Source organism: Miniopterus natalensis, chromosome 7, assembly GCF_054644295.1.
Source record: "Miniopterus natalensis isolate mMinNat1 chromosome 7, mMinNat1.hap1, whole genome shotgun sequence".
In the NCBI taxonomy this organism is placed as follows: domain Eukaryota; kingdom Metazoa; phylum Chordata; class Mammalia; order Chiroptera; family Miniopteridae; genus Miniopterus; species Miniopterus natalensis.
In genome coordinates, this window is record NC_142087.1 from 51,985,982 (window position 1) to 52,008,138 (window position 22,157).

The following is a 22,157-nucleotide window of genomic DNA, read 5'->3' on the forward strand; positions in this document are numbered from 1 at the left end:
TGCTGGTCCAGGACATTGACTCAACTGTAATTTCCTTGGCTTTAGTAGAAATGGTGGTGACACAATATTCCAGAAAATTACCTACTTGGAAAACACAGGAGGTTCCATCTTTTTTGTTTCTGGAGTTTTAATCAACCCAGGTCCAGAACCCGGGATTCAAGGCCACTGTCTGTTACTAACCAACTGCTTGATCTTGCGTATCACCCACCCCTGCCCAGGCCTCACCATTCTCGTGTATAAAGTGACTTCTTGCACAAATATCCCTTTTTCTAAATATTTTTACAGTGAGTGAAAACCAAGGCCCTAAGTTGAGTGTTACAAATCATTATTAGTGTATCAGAGAATTTATAAAATGTCTTTTACTCTAGATAAGCCTATTCTGCCTTCCTGTTTCTGTAATAAACGTGTAAGTATGAGTTGCTTAGGTAAATTAAAATGTTTTCTTGTTGCAGATAAATAGGATTTACCATTCCCTGGATGAAGTGCTTGGGAAGTCTTTAAATGCCATAGTCAACTGCCGTTCCAAAGAAAAAATAGATGGTTTTGGACAGTTCATGCTGCTGCTTCATTGAATTTTAGGTAAGTGTGTCTGAGACAAAGAATTTAAGATGAACATTCAGATATTTCTCCTTAAAGTGCTTCTCTCCCTGCATGAAAAGAAAATGGGGCTAAATATTATCAACATTTTGTACTTTTAGTGAGATGCCAGGCAGTGAAAGACTTATTTTGTTCCTTTTGTTTATTTTTTTATTATCATCGAAACCATGTGAACTATGAGGTGTGAGGTACAGAGATGGCTCTGACATCCCTTCCTGGTTTCTATTAAGCAAATGCCATAATACTTCATTCTGTGCTAAAGGTCATCTAATTTTTAAAATATATTAATGTATTTAATATCAGAGTAATAAGCCAAAATGAGACAAAACCATGTCTTAATGGCATAAACTAGAGGAAAATGTGATGGTAGTAATGGCAGTTTAATCATTAACGAGTCTGTGTGTGAGAAAAGGCTGACATTTCAGAGGCTGCCCATGGGGAGATTTTATGATGCTTAAATTAAAGTAGGGCATGGTGTAGGTGAAGTGCAGTTTCTAAACTGCTTTGTACCATTAAGCAGACACACATGCTCACATGTGTACATTAAGCTTTGTTTTGCCTGGTCAAAAATGGATGGATAAGTATTTTTTACCCCATCATACATAATTATCCTCCCAATGCTTCAAAAGGCGTAAGCCTAGCAAATCGGTGCTTTACAATTAGTCTGCAATATTCCATTGTCATTTCACAGAAGCATGGACAGGAATGGAGGAATTGGGTGGTGGTCTTACTGATGAAATTGTGTGTCTTCCCACCTCCTCCTGGGTCTAGTTTTCTAAGTGTGGCTTTATTATCTGCTTTGAAGAATGGCAACTTCTAGATCATCAGAATATACCACTCACTATTCACAATTCTGAATAAAACAATGCAACTGACAGAGCACCCACCGCCGTCCGTCTAAATCTAATGCAAAAGGCAGTGATGCTTCCGTTATACTTTGATTAACTTCAGAGTGACAGTGGATGATTCTCTCATAATCCTAAGGGTGTGTAAATTTGGCTTAATGGGAGTGTATGTGGAACTAAATTGGTTATTTCATTTATTTACAAGATGTTGGTTGAATGCAGTTCCCAGGCACTAAACTTGGTGCCCTTTAAAAATATCAGTAAATCAATTTGCCTAGTGTAACATTACTCTGGAGGAGAAAATGAAAATGAAAAGCTTATTTGCTTAACTCTCTGTTTTCCGACTGTGCCTGCCTGTACCTGTTTTTCCCTTCCCCTCCATTCCTCGTCCATCTCCTACTCTGCTGGTTTCCAGTCTCCAACCCAGCCTCCGTCGCCTCCAGCTTCCCCCAGTGACCTTGAACTCTGAGCTACAGTAATATCGCCCCTTCCCTTTGTCCCTTGAAACTGGGGGGGGGGGGGGGGGGGGGGGGAGGCCTTTGTCTTCCTGCTGCTGCTAATCTCCACCCAGGTTGACTCATCATGCCCAGTTTAGCTTCTCAGTTCTTCCATCATCTGTGTAATCATTTCCCTGGAGTAAATTCTTTAAATATTTACAATGTTTTATATTTTCTTGGTTAGATCCTAACCAACCAATCAGCACTTCATTCATTTCTCTCAAAATCATTGGAAGAAAAAGTGAACGGGGATCACATGTTTCTCCCAAGGAAAATAAATTATTCTCAGGAAATAAATTTAAAGTTAACTGTAAAGCTGGGCTTTTTACACTGAAAAAAAAAATTTAACTTAATATATTTAAAGCCATATTCTAAGCTATCCAAATGTTGTCGTGTTAATTTGTTGCTGTTAATAAAATCACTGTTGATATTCCCATCTTGCTCATCAAATTAATAGGAAGATTTTTTTAACTTCTCAAATACATACTAAATGTGATTCTTACTTTTTTAAAATTCACATTTTAAACTTCTTTATGTACAATATAAGAGCCTCGCCTTAGGGCATTCACACTTAAATCTAAAGTTTCAGATCTATTTTATTATGGATGCAACCTCTCTCTTTCAGTAATGGTTGTATTCCACTTGATGCCTGATGATGTGAACATTTCACATTTCCTATAATAAATACTGACTATATTGGAAAGCAAAGTAATCAGGATGCCAGTGTCTGTTTTTTGACAGGTAAACAATTCACCATTCTCCCAACAATCCCACTCATGCTAAAGGGCTTCCCTGGTATTAAAGTGGCTTTTCACTTAATTATTTTGGCACTTTGCTTGGTTATTTTAAATTCAAGTGCCTTGCTATTTTCATTTCCTTCTCATTTATTTATGGAGACATTTCCCTTTTCAATCTTTTCTCAGAGGTCATTGTGACTGCTCATCTGTCCATTTTAATGTATTATGGGTACACTCAAAAGGACATGGTGTCCCTCCTACCAACAGTTTTCATCCATTCAACCAATGTTAATGTTAAACCTACAATGCCTAATTGAGGATCCTTTAAACAATGTGAAAATGCCGTTATGAGCAGAATTACTTGGACCCCTTCATAGTCTAAAATTAGGAGATACAGGAATGAGCAGCTTTATGGTGTGGTTAAGATGCAGTGAATAACTGACGTCCTCAAAACACATCTTCCGTAGTTTGGTACAGCACTGAAAATTCTGATCATTAACATTTCTCTCCAGCTTAAAGAAATAAGGCTTTATAAAGTCATGTGTTTAAAAAAATACTCTTGGGAAGAGAAATACACCTACTAATAATAGATGCTACATCACCTATAAGTCTAATGAATTAGCAAGGAAGAGACTCCTGAGACAGTGGTCCAAACACTCAGCTTCTGAGGGCTTGGTACACATAAGTAGGAGACTACTGAAATAATCTCACTAAGTTCATAATGTTTCCTGGTGAGTCAAGGGAAGCACCTTTCAAAAAAGATAACTAGGGCTGGACATATCACATGTCCTATTGGAAGAGGGGGGAGAAACAGTGGAGGCTTTAGTTACACGAATGAGCAACATTATGAGTAGAGATTTTAAATCACTGGTGCCCAAATAGTCTGGGAAAGTGCTGTAACCAAAATGTAGTCAACAGTACTTTTGCTGAATAACATAGTAAAATGTGGGAAAAATCAAATGTGTCTAAAGGCAGAAATAATCTTTTATTCATCTTTGTATCCCTGGAAACTAGCCCAGTGCTTGGCACACTGTAGATAATTTCTAAATAAATGATTAGTGAGTAAGAACAAAGGCACACAGCCACACTGGCTGATGCCCACTGAGTTCCTCCTTTATACCAAAATGCGGTTTTGTATACACATATACTTCATTTCATGCTTAAAAACCCCATGACATATATAATATTATTATCTCCTTTTTTAAAGATGAGTAAACTAGGGCCCAAAAAGGATAAATAACCTGCCCGAGGTTAAGTAAGATGGGGTGAAAATTCAAATCCAGACAGTCTGGTTTCAGAGCCTGAGCACTTCATTATTATGCGACACTGTCTCTCCTATAATATAGTCATCAAATCACTTTAAAACACAGAGGCAACATTGTTTATTATTAACAAATTTAAGTCATTCCAGAATATACCTATATTAAGAGATCTTGCCAGAATCTTGAACGGCCTTGCTTTGAACACAAATTTCCTCTTTTCAGTGTTCCTACTCTCTTTTCCTTTTAAAACATTACTGCCTAAATCAATTTCCTAATTTACATTCAGATCTCATTATTTCCATTCTTTAATGGTTTGTTCTGAAATTAGTATTTTAAGTATCCTATTGCTCCTTTCATTCCATGTGCTTAATTTAATAATGTATCATCCTGAGCAGCAAGTTACTTAAACTCAATGAACCGCAGATTCATCACCTGAAAAGATATGTCTAATCTGTTGTGAGGACTACAAAATAACACCCATAAAACAGCAAAAACGACACAGTAAAGTTCCTGGTACATAGTAGGTGCCTAACCAACAGTAGTCAATATGACCTAATTAACACCCTCCACTTCTATCTCAAAGCCAGTGTTGGCTACCCCATCAACTGCAGAACAAAGTCTGTGTCCTATATTCCTTAGCATGTCATAATATACATATATATACACATACACACACACACACATATATATATCTTGAGTCTCATCACTGCCTTCCTTTCTGCTCTTCAGTTACCTTGGCTAACACAGGCATGATCTGCCTTCTCTGAGCCATGCTCCCGGGGCCTTTCCTTTTGCCCAGGCTGGTTTTCCTGCCTAGACTCTCCTCACTTCTACACCCCTGTCCCAGTCCCCTCACCTGCAGACTGAATGCGCTCTTCAGAGGCTCGCAATAGCCTAGTCGTCGTTACTGTTTCAGTGAAGTCGTTGTTAAGCCCCTCCAGCGTCAGCAGTTATCAGTCCTGTCTCTGAATTCACATAACCCTTTGGGTCATTTCTAGAAGATCAGCTCTTACTGTAGACAAGAGAAAGAAAAGCAATCTCATTCATTCACTCACGGGCTTATGTTGGAATTTCTCATGTTATCTGTCCTCCCTCTGAAATTTTCATCAAGGACAGTTTAATCTTTGAATCTCCTGTACCAAACACAAAGCGGTCCCCTTTTTGCCGTTGGATCAAGTATGGAGGGTTATATTTTGAGATATGTTTGAGTGGTCCCCGTGTGATGAAGGTTATAACACTCCAGCCACTATAAGCAAAAAGAGAGTCCATTAGGGGAAAGGGACCTTACAGAGAGGATCTGTGCTACTCTGTGCCAACCACCAAAGCAGATGCCCCACACAAACATTATCTTAATTTTCATAATAACCCTTCAAATTAGCTGTTATTTTCCCTCTTATTTGGATAAGAAAACTAGGGTTCCAAGACTTTAGGTAACTTGCCAATGTCTTATTTCTGGTAAGTGGCAGAACAAAAATGCTAAGCCATATCTTTCACTGCAGCAAACTGACACTCTAAAAGAGCTTCCAATTTAATCCTATAAAAATATGCATGTAAGATAATGCTAGAACTTTCTATTTAAAATATTTCCTGAGGAGTAAGCTACTTATAAGTCTACAAATCTTCTTCTCATTGGCAAATAAGTTTATGTTTAGGTTGATGCTAAAACCAGCACTATTTCTGTGCAATGAGTTTAAAAGATGTAGCACCTTGTGGCTCTGAGACCTATTTATGCAAAAACCTCACTTGTTGATGTGATCATATGCCTGGAAATGATGATGTATAAAACTGTAGACTGATAGGACTTTAGGGCTGAATGTTATCTAGAACCACCACTAGAATTCGGAGCTTTAAAGCCAAGGATTCTGTTTCTCTTCCTTTTTTCTCTTTAAGACTATTTATGAAATGAGTATTTATGACTAATTAAGAAAGGGTTTGTTTAAGATGCAAATAACAATTTCCCTAGACATAATGATACTATTAGCACTTTTTCTGAGAGTGCTTAAATGTGTTATAAATTTTTTTAATCATACTATTCAAGTATCATGTAGAAAAATAATAATTGATATGAATAAAACTCAAAATTTTCAAACAGCTATCTTCTGACTTCATTTTAATTGCAAAAAGAAAAAAATGTATCCATAAAGAAAGCTTCCTTCATTTTGTGAAAAATTCTATGTTTAGGACACACATATTAGTAATGATTCTTCATTCATTTGTTTTTTTAAATATATATTACACATCTCTTAGGTTCACTGGCTCTGTGCTAGGAACCTAAGATAAATAAGGTATAATTATTCCAAGTAATATCCTAGTTAAATTTTCCGCAGGTTAGAATTACAGAATTAGCTATTAGAAGGGATATTTCAGAGAATCCATCCTAGACCCTTGTCCTACTCCATTTGGGCTACTGTAACAAAATACCAGAGACTGGGTAGCTTACAAAAGAAAGACATTTATTTTTCTTGGTTCTAGAGGCTGGAAATGTAAGATCAAGATGCCAGCAAGGTGATGTTCTGGTGAGAGCCTTCTTCCTGGTTCACAGCTGGACACCACCTCACAAGGTGGAAGGCCTAGGGAGCTCTGTGGGGCCTCTTATAAGAGCCCTGATCCCATTAATAAAGTCTCCACACTCCTGACTTAATCACCTCCCAAAGGCTTCACTCCTAATACATTGGGCATTAGGATTTCCACATATGAATTTGGAAGTGTCACAAACATTCAGACCATAGCAACCCCCTAATGTTACAGTTGAGGAAGTTGAGGCCCAGAGAAGTTAAGTACTACCCCAATAATTAGCAACAAAGCCACAACTAAGACCTATCTGAGGCTCCTACCACCTAGCTACCCTCCACCAAACAATAAGCCAGTCAATAGTCTCCTATATTCTTTTTTATTTTTTAAATATATCTTCATCGATTTCAGAGAGAGAAAGGGAGAGGGAGAGAGAGAGAGATAGAAACATGAATGATGAGAGAGTCGTTGATTAGCTGCCTCCCGCAGGCCCCCTACTGGGGATTGAGCCTGCAACCCGGGCATATTCCCTGACTGGGAATCGAACCATGATCTCCTGAATCATAGGTTGATGCTCAACCGCTGAGCCACACCGGCTGGGCCTGAGGATTTTTTTCCATCATTTTTCAGAGAGAGTGGAAGGGAGAGAGAGAAACATCAATGTGAGGGAGACACATTGATTGGCTGCCTCCCATACATGCTCTGACCGGAGCCGGGGGTCGAGCCTGCAACAGAGATACATGCCCTTGGTGGGAGTCGAACCCAGGACCCTTCAGCCCAGGGGTCAACACTCTAACCATTGAGCAAAACCAGCTAGGGCAATATATTCTTGATCTTATTTTCCCCAAGAGAAGTTTTGAGTTTAAGGAGAAAAGACTGAGAAAATAAAGATTGATTTTGGTTTTATTTATAATATGTAGGAGTAAATTTACTATTCTTCAAGTACTTATTGAGAATTAAGTGAATATCGGGAGCTTTGCTGGATGCTGGACATAGCACCGAGCAAAACCAGAAACACCTTCCTGGCTCGCCTCCTGCTTACTGTCTTGTGTGCATGACTGGATGATTGACTGTGTGGAAACCCAAACTGCACTGTAATGGGAATGAATACCAGAATAATCCAGGAGTGACAAGCATAATGATTATAACATATTTACTTCTTTAAAAAATATAAAACTGTGTTCCATGAATACTTGACATATTAAAACAAAAAGATGCATAGCTATGTCTTTGGTCTACTACTGTTATATGGATAACTTGTTAAAAATACAGAAGTGGAAAAGAATTTTTTAAAGTATGAGTATATGAGCATATGTACACTGCTGTGTGTATCTTTGAGTGAGATAGATATACAGTATCTTAGAAAAAATAAGAATTCCATTCACATTCCTAGGTTATGCCCCAGGCTTGTTGAGTTGTCTTTTGTTGGTCAATTGCCCCTTTATTTCCCCCAGAAGAGTTTGCATAATGCTGTTTATGTAAGTATGATTTTTAAAACTGTGTGAGCAATGTTTTCCTATCAAAAACTAAAGATTATGGTGAGTTTACAAAAGTTAATCATTGCTTTAATGTTAGTGTGTTCATATGAGTGACAGTCTCATTGTTTTAGCTTGTATTTTAATCATCAATTGATTTTTATAACATTTAAAACTGGACTTTTAAATCTTTATAGTTCATTTTAGCAAAACCTTAAGCTTTGAGCGAATCTGATGGTTTCAAGTCAAAGCAGAGAAATAGTGTACCCCTCTATTCCGATCATTCCTAGCCATTCCGTAACAACGGGCGAGAAATTTTACAGAGTATTTGACAGCATATTTATAATATACTTTAAGACTCAGGTAAATACATGTATTTTTCCTATCAATTCTAGTTGCATAGATAAGTAAGCTAGCTGTTTTTTTTCTAAGGACAGCTTTTTATTATTATACCATTCCTTCCTAATATATATAAACTCCAGTATCACATGGTTTCCCTTCTGAAGCTGACTTTCTTGCCAGGGTTATAGCATCTACAGAAGGCACATTTGGACAGAAAAAAGCCTTACTACCTTCCAGATAAGGCTACATGCTTCCCATTCAGCCACATCAAATGAGTCTCTCACAACTTCAGTTCGACAGGCTGGACCCCCGTTACATACTGCCACAGAGTAGCCCCCTGGGTTCGCGTACCTCCTCCATGGCCAGCGGGGCCACCGCGCCTAAGGCAGAGCATGCCACTACCTGAGTTTCTGGCGCATCTCCACAGCACCTTGAATTCTCCTTTGGCAGGAAACACTTGCAGACATTAAGCACAATGATAGATTACCCTAATATAAAAACCTTCCCATTCTCTCTTGGATTCTTCCTTCCTACAGTACAAGGAGTGAAAGGGCCTAAGAAGCAGGCCTTGTAAATCTCTGTCATAACTCAGTTCCTAACAGGAATTCCTCCATTTGATAAAATGACTCTGACATTTTCCATATCACCCAGTGCTGCGGCTGTTGTGTGTAGGGTTGTCATCTCTAAGCCTGAAGGCTTTTCAGTAAAATGTTATTAATCCACCTTATGAAAGATGTTAAAGGCCCTCATATTTTTTCTTACCTAATAGCAAAGATAATAATCTAGTTCAGCTCATGATTGCCTTCTCATTAAAATATTCAGATCCCTTTCATATTCACACATAAAGTTCATGCTTAATGTATACTAACTGCAATAAACTGTGGTTGCCTAGTAACCAGTAGAGGTGTGTCCGAGGGTCTGAAGAACATCAATGAATAACTGAAACATTGACATTAGTTTCAGCTTGGTGACCCAAGCCTTAATTCTGCCCTAGCCATCTCAGACATTTCTAATGGGCCAGTGAAACACTAGCTTTCTCAGAAGTAGCTCATTAAATCATCAAAATAATGTCCTTCCCTATAGCTGGTAGGGGTCCTGAGAATGATCAGATAAGCAAAGGGACTGGGCCCTAACATATTTGATATAGTTTTTACAGAATACAGAACAAAGAATCTGCTGGGACTCATGCTCCTAAATAGCTTTTTCCAAATGCTTATGATTCTGATTGTTCAGTGTTTAAGGAAAATATTACAGCACTTACTTCATTCTTCTATAGTATAATCTTTTTCAAGTTGGGTTTCTAAGGATTCTGAAACATTTCCCTCCCTTTTGAAAAACCATTATTTTAAAAAGCAATGCAGAAGCAAAGTAAAAATGGGTGGAGTAAGAGCACTTTTAGCTGGATGGTGAAATTAACCCATAAAGTAAAAAATTCCTGATACTTCCTGAAGAAAACACCAACAACTGAAAGTGCATCTTTATAATGCCGTTCTGTTCTAACCAGGAGACTTGGTTGCATGCCCAGGCTTTGGAGTCCCAGGAGGAAACATTGCCCCTGTTAAAGTGTTTTACTCAAGCAAAGAGGAAGGGAGACATTACATTTTTATGAAAACAGTAATGAATATACTACTGAGCTGAAAACAAAATTAGCGAGAATTCTTAAGGTGAAAAACAAGACATCAAAGAAATGTCAGCATTGGAAAGAAATTCAGCTGTCAGACCCCATCCTCTTGCCATTACTTCACCTTCTCCTGTCCATCAAAAGAGATGTCTAAGTATCCCAGATGAGATACACACTTGAGAGCTTGGAAAAAAAGGATGATTTCTTATTTAAATAAGAAAAATTTCACTACTCATAAGAAAAATCATTTATGTGGACTCTGCCCTACATATAGGCAGGAGAGAAATTCATCTAAGGCCATCTCTTGAGAGATGTTCAAAGCCCTTCCCACTTGACTCTAAAGCAGTCAAGTGGTTCTTAACCAGGGGAAATTTTGCCCCTCAGGGGGCATTTGACAATATCTGTAGAAATTTTTTATTGTCATGCCTCAGGGATAGGAGGTTTGGAATGCTATTAGAATCTAGTGAGGAGAAGTCAGAATGCTGCTTAAACATCCTACAACTCTCAGAATAGTCTCCTAAAGGAAAGAATTTATCTGTCCCAAAGTGTCAATAGTATCAAGGTTAAGAAACTCCTGTAAAACATTAAGGGCCACAGTTTATTCTGTACCAGACTCCCCATGAGGTATTTTCCATGTGTTACCTACTTACTGCCTTTTGTTAAATAGGTACTCATTTTTAGATGATGGAATTAAAGTTCAGAAGGTTAAGTAACTTGCTCAAGGCCATGCAGTCAACAAGGAGTGGACCCTGAATTCAAAGTAGATAAGATGTTGAAGATCTATATTCTCTCAGGTCACTGTGCTCCTTTATCCAAAAACACCCACACCAGCCATCCCCTGCCATCTCCAGAGGGCCCCTATTAAAATGCAGATGTGTCATCTGAGCATGCTAACAGAGGCAATCCTGGCAATTCATCCCTCCCAGAGTCTAGAGTGAACTGATTGGGTTCCAGGGATGTGGACTGGACAAGAGGAGATGACATTGTTAGAAGGGAGACAAAGGGTTCCTGAAAAGGGAAATTTAACTTTCAAAAGTCCCTCTTTGGAAAATAACTTTGGTGGGGAAGATGGGATTTCAGGAGAGGACTTCCCCAGTGTAGAGAGGTTAAATTGTGCACCGAAGTTTTGATTGTATGAAATAGAGAGTGCCTGAGGCAGCAAGCATCCCTGGAAGGTGCAATGCTCTCCTTGTCTAAAGCGGATAGCAGGCTAATTTCTCCTGTTGGAGAAGCCCTTTCGTCTGCTCGTCGCTGCCCCTCCATGAATCTGAGCTGCTGGAAGCACCAGGGCCGCACACAGGCACGGGCGGTGCAGCACCCCGGGAGATGCTGCTGGTCACAGAACGCGAAGCAGGCAACTCACTGTAGCCAGCACTTCAACAACAAGGACCCCATCATCTACAGCATGTAGAAAGAAAACAAAAACCCCTTTTCAGAAAATGCTTTTGCTTCTTGACTTATAATTCCCTTGATCTAGACCTTTCCATAATCTATCATTGCTGCTTTTCAACAATTCCGCTGAAGGTGAGCTGAGCCCTACAACCTAGTCAGGCTCTTCCTGAGCTTCCACTCACCACCCGGCCTGTGCCCCAACCATGCAGAACCATTGGCCATTTCCCCCTCTACCAACTTTCTGGTTTCTGTCTGTGAGTCTTTTATTGAGGGAAGAGACCTTTCCCAGAACTCCATGTATTAGTTTCCCAGATCTGCTGTAACAATTTACAAGCTTGGTGACATAACACAGCAGAAGCCTATCCTCTCAGAGTTCTGGAGGGGAAAAGTCTGAAGTCAGATGTTGGCTGTTTCCTCCTGGACCACTGTGTTTTATAAACTGCTTCCCCTGCAGGTAGGAGTTTTCTTGGACCTGCACTTTGATGCCCACGTTCAGAACTTCAACATTCATTCTCCCTGGATCTCATCCCACATCCTTCCCCATTCCCGTTTAATAACTCATAATTTTCCAGCTGTACGACCCACAGTCCACAGCATTTTTGAGTGGCTTAGTTTTTTGTCTCTGCCTCTGTCTTCCAGGCTAGGCTACATATAACCAATGGGCCAATTAAAGTTTATTCCAGAAAAAAAGAGCAATCTCAAAGATAATCATGAAGCCTGTAGCCTCCCTTAGAATATGGAAAAGGCTGCAATTTAAAAAGTAACCATTTGTTTTTAAATCGCACTGCATATTTACGTGGAAACAGGTATAAGTAGGTAAATGCAAAGATGTTAACTGTGGTTGATGGAATTACAAGTAAGTAGAAAATATCTTTGCTTATTTTTATTTTTAATTGATCTATAACACTTACTGAAGATATTATAAAACCTGAAACAGATAAAACAAATAGTGTTTGTGTTTAACACTTTGCACTTTGGATATTTTTGCTACAAGGATGACAACATGGGTGGGCAATTCAAACCACAGGATCTAATGTATAACTTAGGGTTTCTCTCTGCTCAGTGTGTGTGTATAAGAGCAGCAGTTTCTCCATTTCACATGTCACTGTGAGGCTGTAAACAGAATGCAATGGGCTGTAAAATGTCTTTACATATAACGAATATGAGTGGTTAATGTCCTCCAAAAACACTTTTTATTTCTGATGAACAACAACATAGAATGCTAATGCCTTTCTGCCTCCTATTACTCATAAGCCATAATTCTGATATTATATCGGGAGGTCCTTCCTAGTGTGTCACCTGGCAAAAGCATACTGTGGTGCCTTCAGTGAAAAAAAGAACACCTGCTCACCATTATTTATGTGCAGCTCTCCTTTCAAATGCTTTAGTGCCTCCTTCACAGGCTTCTGTGTCACTTCCCTTCCTGTATATTATTCACCATTGTTTAATGGTTTCTCCAGTTTCTCCATTTCGCATGTCACTGTGAGGCTATAAACGGAATGCAATGGCCTGATGAAGAACTGGCTGGTATGAAGTGTGGAGCTCAGGTAATACCTCCCAGGTTGATTCCACTGAAGTCCTCACTTTCACCATGGGAACCTCTAAAATGCAGATGAATGGTCCCTGCCAATGGAGCATTTGCCAAAAGGGGACAAAGTTCCCAATATTATGGCTCAATTTATATAAAAACTGTTTACCACATGAACCTTTTTCATTCATTCCAATAATGGAATTCATTTAAGTGTATAGAATGAAATTTCATATATTAGTTTGTTATTTGTCTCAGTTCAGCTTTCTCAATAGGGTGCATTTCTGCAGTGTTCTTTTTCTGTTACTCTTTCTGGGTAATTTTACTATGTGTTCTCTTGAACTACACATGCTTCTCTTTTTATCTTTCCCCCTAAATCACCTTATGTCTTTTTCCAACTGTCTCTTAATCTGTGTTTTTCCATAATCATTTATTCTCCTACAGTCCTGCCTTAATTTTTCTAAGTTGCCTCATTTTCTAATATACTTTATTCTTATCATAATTGTCACAGTAATTAACTTTTAGTGAGGGCCTACAGGGTGCATGGCATTGCATTGGCTTTCTGGTCTCTTCGTCTCATTACCTATAATATATATACATATTTTACTTGATAGGCAGTTACTGTCCACCCTCTCCCCCTCACCTTGTCACTGACTACTTAATCACTTGTCCTTTCACAGTGGCATGTTACAAAGGAAGGGAGAAACCAGTAGCTTCTATCAATCCTGTATCTAACCTTCATCACTGAATATGCTCTTAGGGTACATAAGCATCCCCCCATAGACCTTTAGAATGTTTGCTGTGTTGATATATACCAAGTCTGTAAACACAAAGTTAAAGAATCTGGGAAACTACACCTACTATCCCTATAGCAAATGCTTTCCAAGCTTAGGGCATCCTAAATGGGTGATTTTCCCCTTAACTCTTCTGCCTAAGCTAAACTAAGTAAATTATCTGTCTACTGTCAAGTCAGTTAATTATATTTTTTCTCATACATTGTATCTACAGCTATATTTTCTTTATCCATAGTCTTATCTCTCCTTCTAGATTAAAGGACATTTATATTTTTTGCCTACATCTAGTATAATATGTGCTCTTAGAAGGCACTTAATTAAAATATATTGAATTAGACTAACTCATCTCATTTTAGGATGAGCCACATGCAAGAGACAAAAACACACACACACAATAATCTCTGAGTACTGTGTATTCAGACTAAGAAAATGAATTCTTTCAAGAGTAAGGTCTCGGGAATCTCCTTGTTTCCTTGACTTCACAGGCAGACTTGATTTTCAGACATGCCCTTCGCTTTCCCTCTAGCTAAAAAAGAACATATCCATTCAATGGAGACGTCATCATGGCTGTGCAAACACACCAGGGTTTACTGGATATGGGCTTGTCACAGAGCAAGAGCAGACACTACTATTCCCCTTCCCCTGTGAATTACCCAGCAGCCTGCCACTCAAACCACACAGGCCCTCTGCCCTCCTGACAGAATCCAAGGCCAGAAAAGAGCTCGGAGCCCGTCAAAGAGCTCGGAGCCCGTCGAAGAGCTCTGCCTCGCTCTGTATCAACCCGAACTCACTAACTTTATGGCACCCTGACCTCCTACCTCTCTTGGAATCTTTTTCCATTTTGCCCTCCTCAGGACAAATTTTGGCCTGGGAATATATTTGCCTCTTCTCAGTATCGACTTGGTTTTGCTACCAATGGAAAGTGACTTTAGAGATGCCACCATGTGGATTGTCCCTGACAGAAAGGCCAGTGCCCCCCACCTCCAAGTAACTACCATTCCTGCCTTGGACTCCAGCGCACATCTGCGGAGTTCCACAGATGATACCAAACTGGATCAGGGAGGGAGCACCTCAGAGCTGAACTGCCATTTAGAGTCAATATGGTGACATTACAAAAAGCTAAGTGACCTCGAAAGGACTCCAGTTTCTGTTCTCGCACTAAAAGAACTCATGGCAGGACTTTGAGCCAGTTATTTCACCTCATTGAGCCTGTTTACTCATCAATAAAATGAAATATTATACTATGTTATAGGTATATATCTTGCCAATTCTAAAATTCTGTGCTTAGGTTTTCTTACTTTAATTCAATAAACCCCTCCCTCACAGGAATCTATTCAAAGGAAATTACCCAAACCCAACCGGTGTGGAGCAGTAGTTGAGTGTTGACCTATGAACCAGGAGGTCACAGTTCAATTCCTGGTCAGGGCACATGCCTGGGTTGTGGGCTGGATCCTCAGCAGGGGACGTGCGGGAGGCAGCCGATCAATGTCTCTCTCTCATCGATGTTTCTATCTTTCTATTCCTTTCCCTTCCTTTCTCTTAAATCAATAAAAAAATTATTTTTAAAAAAAGACAAAGGAAATTCCCCAAGATATCACCATAACTTTATATATAAAGGAACATTGCTTATAAAAAGAAACCTGGAAAGAGCCAACTATATATTTAACAATATGGATGGCTAAATATATTCTGATATATCCAAATAGTGGAATTGAATTTTATGCAAATATTTAAAAATATTTTGAAAGAATATATAATACCTACTGTGTTTATTTTACATGTAATTAATGAAACAAAAGAAAGCAATATTCAAAATTATCTGAGTTTTAATATGTAAAAGAAATACGTCAAAATGTAGGTATCAGTTACCTCAGATAGTAGAATCATGTGTGCTTCAATGTTATTTCATACATCTTTCTGTATTTTTCAACTTCTCTACACTGGACATGTGATATTACCTTTTAGTGAGAAAAGAAACAAGTTTAACTTTTTATTACTAAGTTTAAAAACCAAGTACTTTTTTCAGTAAGGAAAAATCCAGAATATAACTGTATAATTATGAATTTTAAAGAGGTGAAAAATACAAAACAGAGATTTGGGAATACATTTTCATAAGTGAGTAGGAAAAATGATTCAAGGTTCACAGTAAGTTATCTGTAGGATATGTAGGCATCAATTTCGCAGTGCTATTTTAAAATATTTTCTGTGATGTATCAACAGTAGGAAATCACAAAAGAACTATTATTTATAGCACCATTAACACAATTCAAAAGAGGGGTTTATGTTTCGAAAACATCTTCAGGGTAAAATAGAATATCTTGATATTGAGCTATGTAAATTGAGATAGCTTGCAACAGCCTTGTTCTTTCATAAGCTATTTTCATGAATAGAATAGATACAATTCAATTAATATTTTTTTAGGTCAGCTGCTCAAAGTGGCCCAAGAAACGATGTGCTTGCAAAAATTGTCCAGATCACAGTCTCTTTTTCGTTGTTGCTGCTATTAACAAGTTTTCTTATTTGCCCTAAAAATAAAACACTGGTCTGTGGTATCATAAAAGAAATAATAATTTTAAAATGTGACCCCCAAAATATTGCATTTGCAGAGGTTCAGATTGTTTTGTGTTGTTTTAATTGTATTAACATCAGCAGCCAGGTTCTTCTGTAGCCATGCCACTTCATTCAAGCTTGTGGCCTCGGAGCTCATTTTGTTACCGTGGGTTTGTGGGAAAGTAGGTGCCCTCGTGTCTGAAGAGAGAGCAGTGAAGCAAATCACCTGCCAAGCTCCCTCCCCTCTGTACGGTCCAGGACCCTGCAAATCCACTTCCTGGGGTACATTCTGAAGCTTTAGGTGGCAAAAACTCTTTCTCCCTAGGTGATTGGATTCTTCAGAGGAAATTAAGTGGGTCATACCAGGCAGATTACATTACAAAGTTTGTTCACACTGAGCGAGAAGTTAATCTTAACATTTGCAAAAGGGGATTTAGAACTTTGCAAAACCAAATATACTGACATCACATTCTCTGCTGCTTAGGGGGATTCCAACGAGTCCCTTTAACATCTGACAAAGGGGGCCTGCTAACTGTAGTAAATGCTCTGGTAATAGTCCACATTCACTAGGTAAATGATAGACTCCTAAGTTTACAAAACGAAGACCCATTAGATACATAGCCAACCTGTGGGGGGGGGAAAGGCGCAAGGTAAAGAATTGAAAGCAAACAGTGGAAGTCTCCATCCAGCTAGATACACGAGAACGGTTATGAATTATTCAAACTGTGGCTCTATTAGTCTTTCCTTCATCAGCTGTTCTGGAGAGGATGAGGGCTGCTGATTTCCCAGTGCATGTGCTTCTTCCCTGTTTGCCGGTTCTGCCTTCTTTACACCCATTACAGGGCTGTGTCATCCTGAGGCACAACACTATTTTAATAATCTCTACTGATTTGTTGTAGGGCTTTTAAAAAAAAAAAAAACCATAGAGAAATCTTGTACCAAACAGCATTTTACTCATTTTATTCTTTTTGGCAATTTCCTGGGGTGGAAATTTTTCTGGTTTTTTTTTGTTTTGTTTTTTAACCCCTGGCTGCTGCTTTACACTATAAGTCTTCAAAGAGATCTTAATGCTAATCTTCCTATGCAATTGGCTTTGGTGTCAGGTAATTTCCTGAGTTAGGTGACTGTGGAGAAAAGCAGCTAAAAGTCTGTATTGGTGAGCAGTTTACAGCCCTTGTAACAGATCAAGGTGACCTTTCAAAGGCTGCTGTTAACCCAACATCAGTGAATTGTTAAAAAAGACGATCTGGGTATGTAATTTTTATTCTGATGCTTTTTATGATGAAAATTCCTTAAACCCCATTTCCTTTGAAAAAAATAGACTATTTCTTGAGAATCCAATATAAATGTCAAAGTGAACTTATTTACTTAATGTCTTTTTCTTTTATACTTAAAAACTTCTTTAAATCAGCTTCCAATTTTAACACTCTTCTATAATTTATTTTGCACTGGAAATATGTGTAACCTTTTGACTGATCAGAACCCCCTACATGGTTTGTAGGTGGGAGCAAACAAGCCTAGCTATTTGTCTGAAGTGGTCATTGTATTTATATTGTGTGGTTATCCAAACTCAGACTATGAAGGGTATGACTGATAATGTGTATCTGATTGAAAATGACAGTTTCATGAGCAAGGGAAAGTCAGGTGTCAGTAAGCTTTCTGATTGTCCCTCTTGTTCAAAACTCATAAACATTTGTACTAAATAATATGAGCCATAGTTTTTTGAGCACTTGGTGTGTTTGAAGCTCAGTTCTTACTGTTTCCATGTACTATCTCATTTAATCCTTTCTCATAACTCTTTAAAGTGGGAATTTTACAGAAGACCAACTACTGTTTAGAGACGTTCAATAATCTACTCAAAATCACAAAACTAGTACGGGTGAGAGTCTGGTTTCAAATCCAAGTGTGTGTAACTCCACAGTTGGTCTTCTGAAGAGTTCTTCTACTCTGTTCCCCTTTGCATGTGGAATATTAAGGAAAAGCCTGTGCAGATTCCTTATGAGTTTAACCCAGCAGATAATGCTGTGAACACAATAGAGGTTTCCTCCACTAGACTGAGGTAAAACATTCATCCCCTGCTTTATCTATCCAAGAAACAGCCACTGTGCCCTACATTATGCCCCAATCACCAGTTCTCTCATCAGCCTTCCTTAAAGTACTAGGAATAAACTGTAGGTGATTCCTTAAATCTTAATTTTGTAGCCATTGGGGGGGAGTGTCCCAGGATTGTTCAGAGTTGATAGTGTCTCCACTCCAACACCTCTACTCTTAATGTAAAAGCCCAAATATTGTTTGATTCTAACAGTCTGGATCACCACAAATCCAAAGCTGTGATCATTTTAAATAGTACTGAAACCTAATCTGTTTAAATAATGGTTAAACACAGGGTTTTGATGGGAAAAAAATGAATGAAAAAAGTTACCTCCCACCTCTAATCTGGAATTAGAGACAGAAGTTTGCTCTAGAGAAACACTTTGAGACTCCTCCTTCATATACTAACGTAGCATTTTCAGCATCTGTGTTTACCGACTCATTTAACGTATCTTTTTAGATTATTTTAGAGGGGCTGTGAGATTATTACTGCATTTCCTATTCAGTTAGTAACTGGCCTTTAAAAATACTTGGTTAACAGAAGTAGTAGATAATGCTCAGTATTTCAAGGGATTAGAGGCAACTTAAAACTGCAGATAGCTATTTCATTAGTTGGTTTCAATGCTTTGGAGGCCTTCTATTCTTATACCTCTATTATCCCTTTTTCTTTCTTTTTTTCTTGTTCCCGAAGTTGAGTCAGCAACAAAAATATATTCAAATTAGACTTGTCATACAGACAAAAAAAAATCTGACTTTGTCAGGGTGGGTGGAGGGGAAAAAAGCAACTTTCTGTCAGTCTTTTGTGTTTCAGCAGCTGGATTCATTGCTGCCATGGTAACGGACCACATGACGAGGTGTATTAGATTGCTGGGTGTTGAGTACAAGGCGAAGAATGAACACAGCGTTTTATTGAAGTTAAAGGTTACTTTGGAGTTTCTTCTGTAGAAACGTGTAAGGTCAAATACTATAGCTTTCAGCATATGTAGTACTTCAGAGGAAGAATTAGGGGCATGTTGGTGCATTTCACTGCAGAACCAGGTAAGGCACGATCGAATCTGTGAAATTGAACTCGTACTTCTGTTAGTGGCATAACTCGCCGGGTGGCGTTTCACTGCCGCCCCCACCCCACCCCCACATGGGCACAGGACAGATTTCCCCCACCCCTCCCCAAGCCCTCTATCTTCAAATTCATGGTTTTCATTTGAAAATCTAAAACGTGGTGGATTTTTATAGTTCTATGGTGATGTGTGTGACGGGATATGTGCTGGAAAGGAAGTAATAAAATGCAATAATTAGTGTCGTCTGACCAATGTAAAACTGAGCACTGTTCCCTTGTTTTAGCCTTTGGAAAGTGTTCGTTCTTCTTAGAGGACACCTTATTAGTGGCGTTGGTCCAAAGCTGCTTGGCTCTTATACTATAATTAAGCAGTAGGACAAAGTTCTCCAGCATGTTATTTAGTGCATTTATTATGTCTGGGCTTTTCCCCCTCTTTCATCATATTACTGCCAGCCTCATCCAGCATGAACAGTTCGGTTTTATCTATAATTTTTACAGCATATTTTATTTCCATTAGTATTCTGTTCTTTCAGGCATTGTGGTCATCTGTGTCTTAGAGGATTTAAAAATAGAAGTAAATACAATACGAGTTAGTATAAAATGAACTCTTTTGCTTAGAGGCTGGAAGAGCAGAATGTAAACAATTCAGTGTGGCTTTGAGAAGCATCAATTCCCAGAGCGCAGAAGCCTCCTCCTGCCTTGTTTACTGATCACCCCAGCAGCTTGCTTCCAAAGGGGAGCCTTTGATAGGCTCAAGTTAAAGAAGAAGAACATTTCTTCATTAATAACTTATTTTGGTTTCTTGCGCATGGTTTCCACTGATGTTTGTTGTTTGGTTTTCTCATAAGACATGATGATTTAATTTTTTAGCCAAGGGCTAACCTATGCAACTTCTCTCCTGTTAGAACAAAGTTGACTTGGGAGCTTTAGAGACAAAACCCAGCTAAACAGTAGCAGAGCCTCACTGTTATTCAAGTATATTCACCGTACAGTATTCACTAGGGTATTTTCATATAAAAAAGCCTTTGAAAAATACTTTCTAAAATCAATTATTTGCCACTAATTGGCACTGATTGTGATAAAAGCCAATAAATTATCCCAAGTTTGATCGTAAGCCACTCTTTCTTCAAAAAAGAGAAACTTAGATTTTATTAAGTCCATTTATGCTCTGTGATTTTCATTGCTATTTCTTTAGTCTCTTTAGTTTTTGTGAGCACTGCGTTATAATCATTATTCAAAACACTTTTCGCCATAACTGCAAAAAAAGAAAACTATTTCTATGATAACAGATATCAAAAGCATTATAATAACATGGAACATTTATAAACTGCCCATGCTTGTATTTGAATTCATTCTTCCCTTTTTTCCTTTGTTGCTTAAATACAGAATAAGCTATGACCTTGTGCTCCAAAACAGAAAGTATTTTCACAAGCATAAGTTATTACTTATGAATAGGAAGTTCCCAAGAACTGGTGAAAGATGGTACCTGGTAAAATATTTTAAAGGGTCAAATTCTCAATACTTAAAATATCTGAGCTAGAAAGTAGCCAGTTTTTATTAAAGGAAAAATAAAGGAGGGAGGGAAAGAAGAAGACAGAGACAAAGAGAGAAGACACAAGAAAATAAAGACAAAAGGTAGAGATAAAAGTGTAAATGATCTCTTAACCACACTCTCTTCTTTCCCATCAGTACAGGAATAGGTTAAAGCGAGAAATAGAGTTGTATGGATGAGATGAAATTAGTAAAAGGTATTATTATTGCACTATTTTATGTTTCCAGTACATGATTCAGCATAGATAGTTCCTTTCTATTAAGTGAAATGAAAACAATTTCCTATAGTTGATGTTTCGATCCTTGCTATTGTGGGCTAAGATATCAGCCAGCTTTGACATTAGAGCTGGAAGTATGTGAAACTCAATATACAGCCAGGTTTCTGTGGTCTTTATACGCCACATGTACAAGTCATTTCTGAGGTAACCATAACTGAGAGATACGTAAGATGGAATTTTTTTAAATTTTGTTTTGTAATAAGAATTGTATATTTTGAGGAGTATAACAATGATTTGATATATATAGTAAAATTATTAGTATGGTTAAGCTAATTAACATATCTTCTCAAATAGTTACCAAGAGCACCTGAAATGTACTCTCTTAGCAAATTTCCAGTATACAGTACTAACTATAGTCCCAGGAGGTACAGATCTTTTTCTTTTTTTTCCCCTCACCTGAGGATATTTTTTTCCATTGCTTTTCAGAGAGAGTGGAAGGGAGAAAGAGAGAAACATCAATGTGAGAGAGACACATCCATTGATTGCCTCCTGCATGAGCCCCAGCCAGGGCCGGGGATTGAGCCTGCAACCAAGATGCTAGCCCTTGCTCAGAATCGAACTCAGGACTCTTCACTCCACAGGCTGATGCTCTAACCACTGAGTTAAATTGGCTAGGGCTATAGTAGATCTTTAGACTTGTTTATCCCATGTTACTGCAACTTTGTACCCTTTGACCAACATCTCCCTGTTTCTCTCACCCCCCAGCCTCTGGTAACCACCGAACTACTCTCCTCTTCCATGTATTTGACTTTTTAGATTCCGTATATAGCTAAGTTCATACAGTATTTTTCTTTTTGTGTCCAGCTTATTCCACTTAGTGGAATGTCCATCCATTTTGATGCAAATGGCATTTGTAAGTCCAGCTTGTCCCCTGTGCTTCTGACTGGCTATATGTCAGAGATTCTCACAACCCCCTCCTCAGTTTTGATCATTTGCTAGGACAGCTCACAGAACTCAGGGAAACATTTATCTTTACCAGTTTATTATATAGTAAAGATTATGATAAAAGATATAGTTGAATAGCCGGAT

General features: G+C 38.4%; 1 protein-coding gene across 2 annotated transcripts in view; it reads left to right on the forward strand.

The window, feature by feature from the left end:
* DTNA (dystrobrevin alpha) overlaps positions 1–22,157 on the forward strand; it is a 224,917-nt gene that overhangs the window by 59,466 nt on the left and 143,294 nt on the right. For both annotated transcript variants that reach the window (XM_016195949.2, XM_016195948.2), the window contains exon 2: positions 453–579. The gene's annotated coding sequence lies outside the window, so the exon portion shown is untranslated. The remainder of the gene's footprint in view (positions 1–452; positions 580–22,157) is intronic.